Source organism: Rhinopithecus bieti, unplaced genomic scaffold (genome assembly GCF_001698545.2).
Source record: "Rhinopithecus bieti isolate Rb0 unplaced genomic scaffold, ASM169854v2 scaffold_19708, whole genome shotgun sequence".
Lineage (NCBI taxonomy): Eukaryota > Metazoa > Chordata > Mammalia > Primates > Cercopithecidae > Rhinopithecus > Rhinopithecus bieti.
In genome coordinates, this window is record NW_016810765.1 from 2274113 (window position 1) to 2280573 (window position 6461).

A 6461-nucleotide genomic window follows, 5' to 3' on the forward strand; every position below is an offset into this window, starting at 1 on the left:
CTTGAAGATTTCAGTGTGTTCAATTGCAGGTAAGAGCACTAGACTTTCCTAGAACAGAAACCGGTTACCTGTGAAGCATTATACAACGTACTGTGAGCACAGTGCCTAGAACACTAAAAGCCAAATGGCAGTTCAAGCTGAATCGGCCTCAATTTCCTAGAAAAATGGCACCATCTGCTGGCTGGGCAAAGGCAAACTTTATAGACCTGGACTCTGATAGGTCAAGGAAATCAGTACCATACTGCAAAACTTTCAGAATTTGTCTCTGTGATTGGAAAGAAGTCTAAGCGCATTCTATGGATAGTCATCCCTTAGGCAGAGGAGAGAGATAATCTCTTTCATTTCATCACATTAAAGTCCCATAAGAGTTTCCTGGGATGCTGCTGCTTGTTCTTAGCAGAGAATGCGAGTGTAAGACCAGCCTATCAAGGATAATATGACCAAAGTACCCCATCCTTTTACCCTGCCACCTCTTCATCCTCCAGCCCCTGTCACTTTCTAAGATTCTAACATTTCTGCTCTCAACTCTGTTTTGCTTTTGTAGAAACATCCAATAATTTGGTGATCGGTTCAACAGGATGACATATTCGTCATGTCCCCAAGGAGGAGATGACTGAGATTTCAAATTCTCAAGCAGCCTCAGTGCAGCCATTTAAGAGAGTTACGTGTCCAGAAGGAGCACGCTGGGTAAATGCAGATTGGGTTCAGATTTTTCAAATTCCTCTCAGATTTGTTAACCTGGTGGGCGATACCAAACCCCAAAAGTTTAAGCAGCCTCTACTTTTGCTTATTTTCTCCTAAGCCCTACCTTGGTTTTCTTTGGATTCTCTCTGAGCAGAGATATGGCTCCTTAAGAAAGGAGACACTTCAGTCCTGTTATAGGCTAAATTGTGTCCCCTCAAAATTTACACGTTGTGGCCCTTACCCCCAGTATTTCCAAATGACTGTATTTGGAGATAGAGCCTTTAAATTAAAATGAAGTCATTAGCATGGGTTCTAATCCAATATGACTAATATCCTTATAAGAAGAGGAGATTCAGACCCAGACACAGAGAGGGAAGACCAGGTGAAGACACAGGAAAAAGAGCATCTGCCAACTAGGAGAGAGGCCTCAGAAGAAACCAACCCTGCTGCCACCGCGATCTCAGACTTCTAGACCCTAGAATTGTGAGAAAATAAATTTCTGTTATTTAAGTCTGTGGCACTTTACTTTGGCAACCCTAGCAACCTAATACAAAAGTCCATCTTTTAACAGTAGCTGAGAGAGGGAAAAGGAAGTGATGGAAATTGATATAAAGAAGAAGCATGTCATGGAAAGAGGGGGTTTTGACGCTTCTCCCTCCTGCCCAACCTTCACCCACTATGGCTCATGGTAGGCTTTTGAGGACTCCACTAGGTCTTTGACCCACATCAGAGTTCCCCTTTCTTGGAGCTGAAATAAGGTTAAGAAGCTTTGAACTTCCTCTAGCGATTCGAGAATGTAGCCAGCAATTAACTTGTTTATTGCCCTTTACATACCAATTAGCAAACAACCATTTGTTGCTGAGCAATGTGTAGAGCTCAGAACATAGAAGAGGAACTTACATTTCTTATACGTTTATTATATTTATTTCCCCTTTTCCAATTGTAAAAGTAAAACGTTTTTATCAATGAAAACAAAGAAGACATTAAATATAAAGGAAAGATTGTCGTAATTTCCATCCTTAGACAACTATTATTTACTGTTTTAATGTGTTTTATTTCAGTCATTTTTCTACACATATGTTTAACCAATTAGGTTCATATACATAGTTTCATATTCTGCTTTTTTCACTTAACATATTGATAAAACAATTTTCTCATTTTATCAAGTATTATTGTCTTCTCTATCTTCTTGAGACTTGTGTGATACAGAGAAGTGAGGCCAGCAGTAAAGACCCAAGAGGAGGATTCCCGGCCCTATGCAACCACTACCAACCGGGCAGTGAAAGGGCATGGGTTCCATGTCATTGATGCAATGCACATTTGCTGACCAGTCCCCTGTCACTGCTACAGCAGCCTTTGGAAAGACAGCCTGCTGCAACCAACATGAGCAGTGATCACAATGACCATGACCATGCAAACACAGAGAAACAGCCTCTCTTTGTTCAATTCGCTTGATGGAGGTTTAAATCATTAAACAGCCTCCATATCTCCCTTTTAAATTCTCTCGTCTCCTGACCTACTTTGTCTTTAAACTTTCACACTTCTTTAATGCAAATTCACCCTGCTTTGACACCACACTAACATAGAACCAAATTAAACTCTCTTTTAGCTTTCTTGGTCTCTGGAGAATCCAGATCTGTTTCTGTCCAGACCCTATACCCCATTTTCTCTGCTACAGGTGGATATAGTTCTTTTTTTAAAATATTTTTTAATTTCAAGACTTTTTTTTTTGAGACGGAGTCTTGCTCTGTCGCCCAGGCTGGAGTGCAGTGGCGCGATCTCAACTCACTGCAAGCTCCGCCTGCTGGGTTCACGCCATTCTCCTGCCTCAGCCTCCTGAGTAGCTGGGACTACAGGCACCTGCCACCATGCCCGGCTAATTTTTTTGTATTTTTAGTAGAGACGGGGTTTCACCATGTTAACCAGAATGGTCTCAATCTCCCGACCTCGTGATCCGCCCGCCTCGGCCTCCCAAAGTGCTGGGATTACAGGCATGAGCCACTACGCCTGGTCTAATTTCAATAATTTTGGGGGTACCAGTGGTTTTTGGTTACATCGTTGAATTGTATATTAGTAATACCTGAGATTTTAGTGCACCTGTCACTGTACCCCATATGTAGTACCCAATATGTAGTTTTTTATCGCTTGTGTCCCTCCTAACCTCCCCCTTGTGAGTCTCCATAGTCTGTTAAGTCACTCTGTATGCCTTTGCATACTCATAACTTAGCTCCCACTTGTAAATGAGAACATATGGTATTTGGTTTTCCATTCCCAAGTTGCTTCACTTAGAATAATGGCCTCCAGCTCCATCCAGGTTGTTGCAAAAGACATTATTTCATTCTTTTTATGGCTGAGTAGTATTCCATGGTACACACATACGACATTTTCTTGATTCACTCATTGGTGGAAATTATTTTTGAAAGGTCTTTCTTTTTTTGGTCTTTTTTTTTTTCTTTTCATGGAGAATGGGGTCTCTCTACATTGCCCAGGCTGGTCTCGAACTCCTGGGCTCAAATATCCTCCCGCCTCTGCCTCCCTGAGAGCTGTGATTACAGGCGTGAGCTACTGCACCTGGCTCTTGAAAGGTCTTTCTAGGAAATTTTAAGACTTGCCTTTCCTCGCCCTTTACTCCAGTTACCTTGCCTGTACAACTCACTTAGATAACACTGGGACCAACACCAACCTCCCCTAAACACACACACACACTCTATACCCAGCTGGCCTCATCTCCCTTCTGAACTCAAGGGAGCTTCAGGAGTTTCTTCAACCCTACTCCATTTCTCCACACCTCTTCTTCTCCCTTTAGAGCACACTGTTCTAAGTACTTTGCGGTGATTAACTCAGTTAACTCTCATGGAAACCCTTTGAGCTAGGTACTCTTATCCACATTTAAAAAATAAGAGAACACAGAGGAGCAGAAGCAAAAATGACTAACACAAGTCCAACCAAAGCCACACTACTAGTAAGTAGGCAAATCAGAATGCGGAGTCTGCATTCTTGCTTTAGAAGCTTGTTGCACTTGGCCAGGCTTGGTAGCTCACACCTGTAATCCCAGAACTTTGGGAGGCCCAGGTGGGCAGATCACGAGGTCAGGTGATCAAGACCATCCTGGCCAACATGGTGAAACCCCATCTCTACTGAAAATACAAAAAATTAGCTGGGCATGGTGGCACATTCCTGTAACCGCAGCTACTCGGGAGGCTGAGGCAGGAGAAATTCTTGAACCAGGGAGTCGGAAGTCGCAGTAAGCCAAGATCGTGCCACTGCACTCCAGCCTGGGTGACAGAGCGAGACTCCATCAAAAAAAAAGAGAGAGAGAAAGAAAGTTGTTGCACTTAATGGGTACATTTTAATACTAACAATGGTTAACATGTGTTGAGAACTTACTCTGTGCTAGATATTCTGTAAACAGAATCTCATAATGACCCTATCAGATAGGAACTATTATTAGCTCCATCTTACAGTTAAGAAAACTGAATGTATTATAGTCACTTCACTCTCTTACCAAGTCAATCATTGGCTTCATTGGTTTTTTTTGTTTTGCTTGGTTTTACATTTACTTTTATTTTTTATTTTATTTTTATTTTTTTGAGAAGAAGTCTCGCTCTGTCACCCAGGCTGGAGTGCAGTGGCATGATCTCAGCTCACTGCAACCTCCGCCTCCCAGGTTCAAGCAATTATCCTGCCTCAGCCTAACAAGTAACTGGGATTACAGACATGCACCACCACACCCGGGTAATTTTTGTATTTTTAGTGGAGATGGGATTTCACCATATTGGCCAGTCTGGTCTCAAACTCCTAACCTCAGGTGATACACCCGCCTGGGCCTTACAAAGTGCTGGGATTACAGGCATGAGCCACCATACCCAGCCTGGTTTTTACATTTATTTTTAATATTTGTATTTACACACAGTAAAATTTACTTTTTTGGATGTGCAGTTCTATTGCCAAATACAGAGAGGCCTATATCCACAACCACAATCAAGATAGAGAATAGAGTGACTCCCCTCCATGGCACTAACTCCTGACTAACTCTCCCCCTCACACTCCCAAATCCAGTGGCAGTGGTGAAGGACTTTGACTCCCAGGGTGGGGGTGGGGATGAGTCCTCAATGGGAGCCCTGGTGCAGAAGGTGGGGGGTGGCAGTACTTTCAGCGGGGACCACTGGGAAGCTGAGGACGAGGATGTCAAAGATAACTGGGAAGATGATGACAAAAAAGAAAAAAAACAAGAGGAAGCAGAAGTAAAACCAGATATTAACATTTCAGGAAAAAAACAGCAGAGAAGATAAAAGAGAAAGAACAACAACAGAAGAAAAGGCAAGTTGAAATTAAAAAGAGGTTAGAAGAACCTGAGAACCTAAAGTTCTAAAATGAGAAGAATAATTTAACAGATAAACCGTGCTAAAGAAATTACAGGAAGAGTCAACCTCAAATTAGCAAAGGAAATTTTCATAGTTAATAATACAGACAGGGCCCAGTGGCTTACACATGTAATCCAGCACTTTGGGAGGCCGAGGTGGGCAGATTACCTGAAGACAGGAGTTCAAGACCAGCCTGACCAACATGGCAAAGCCCCATCTCTACTAAAAATACAAAAAATTAGCCAGGAGTGGTAGCACGTGCCTGTCATCCCAGCTACTTGGGAGGCTGAGGCAGGAGAATCGCTTGAACTTGGCAGGTAGAGGTTGCAGTGAGCTGAGATCATGCCAGTGCACTCCAGGCTGGGTGCCAGAGCGAGACTCCATCTCAAACAATAATAATACAGTTTATGGAATAAATGCTATGAACCCATCTTTAAGAGATGACTTTACAGAGTTTGGAAAGTTACTAAAATATAAAAATATACAATATGAAAAGTCACTATATTATGCCAGTTTTCTGGAAGTCTTAGTTGGATATGTGTGTATTTCACTGGAAATTGATGACTTGAAAAATGTTACCAATTCACAAACTATGCTTTACAGTGAAAAACAGAAGCAATCAAAGCAAAGCCAAACAGAAGAAATGTGTGGTGCCTGGAGGGGGTTAAAAGCCACTATGACAGATGATCTGGCAGATCATGGTGGTGATGATGAAGCAATACCATTGTCTGGGGTAAATACCTGAGATTCATTGTCTCACATCCAGGGAAAACTGGATGTGGACACACAAAGAGTGAGGTTCAGAGTGGAAGTTTAATAGGCAAAAGAAAGAGAAGAGGTCTCTGCAGAGAGAGGGTGCCTGGAGAAATGGGTTTCTGCTCCCACGGTGAAGTGCACGAGGTTTTATAGATGAGCTTGGGGAGGCGATGTTTGGTTTACATATGGCGCAAAAGACTAGTTGGACCAGGTGTGCCATTTGCATAGCATGTGAAAATCTGGCCATCCCCACTCTCATCTTTTATTATGCAGATGGGTTCTCTAGCTGGCCGGCACCATGTTGCCTGTTCTTTTACTGTACCATGGTGACGAAGAAAAGGGAAGATGAACTCTCCATGTTGAACATACCTGGCCCTCAAGTAGCCCTTGTGCATTGGCACAGCTGCCGGCATTCACCCATGCAAGCTTCTGGCTTGCTTGTCTATGTCTGCAGCTCGATTTTTCAGGCTGCTCTTTGTTAGAAAAGAAATGATTTGGGGGCTGCCTTTTTTGTTAAAAGGGAAATTCTGCCAAGGAATCTTTTGCCTTCACTATCTGCCAAATATCTTTCTTCCTTCCTTCCTTCCTTCCTTCCTTCCTTCCTTCCTTCCTTCCTTCCTTCCTTCCTTTCTTTTCTCTTTTCTTTTCTTTTCTTCC

General features: G+C 42.6%; 1 pseudogene; it reads left to right on the plus strand.

Annotated features, from left to right (window-relative positions):
- Positions 1-4796: 4796 nt before the first annotated feature.
- Positions 4797-6461, plus strand: part of LOC108542623 (eukaryotic translation initiation factor 3 subunit J-like) — an 11877-nt pseudogene continuing 10212 nt past the window's right edge.